The sequence below is a fragment of the Aplidium turbinatum genome, chromosome 16, assembly GCF_918807975.1.
Source record: "Aplidium turbinatum chromosome 16, kaAplTurb1.1, whole genome shotgun sequence".
Classification (NCBI taxonomy): domain Eukaryota; kingdom Metazoa; phylum Chordata; class Ascidiacea; order Aplousobranchia; family Polyclinidae; genus Aplidium; species Aplidium turbinatum.
In genome coordinates, this window is record NC_137487.1 from 1,788,988 (window position 1) to 1,789,443 (window position 456).

The window sequence follows — 456 nt, forward strand, 5'->3', positions numbered from 1 at the left end:
AAACCAATACATTGTGCAACAACAGTTGCGGGCCACGCAAAACCGTATTGTGGGTCGAACTTTGGGCACCCCTGCTTTAATGGCAACCTACCAGACCAGAAGCTTTATCAGTTTTAACCGTGGGCTTATTCAAATACCATTACGTCATTTCCTCCTCAGACTACTTACGACGATTTCCACCAACCCCGATCCTCCAAAGGTGTCATTAATTTTTAACCGGTCTCTAGTAATGAAACGAAATCGAAAAACTGGTAACAAAAGTTAATTTACGCAAGGAAAAGGCTATTCACACTTCATCGTCACTGGTGGTGGGGTCCAAAGCGAGGGCCAACCGTCGTTTCACAGGGATTTCGCAACTCCTTCAACTAAATGGAGTCGTACCAGGCTGCTTAAAGTGACAACCACAATTTCGCATATTTTTACTAACTGACTAAATCGTAGACCCAACAATTTTTT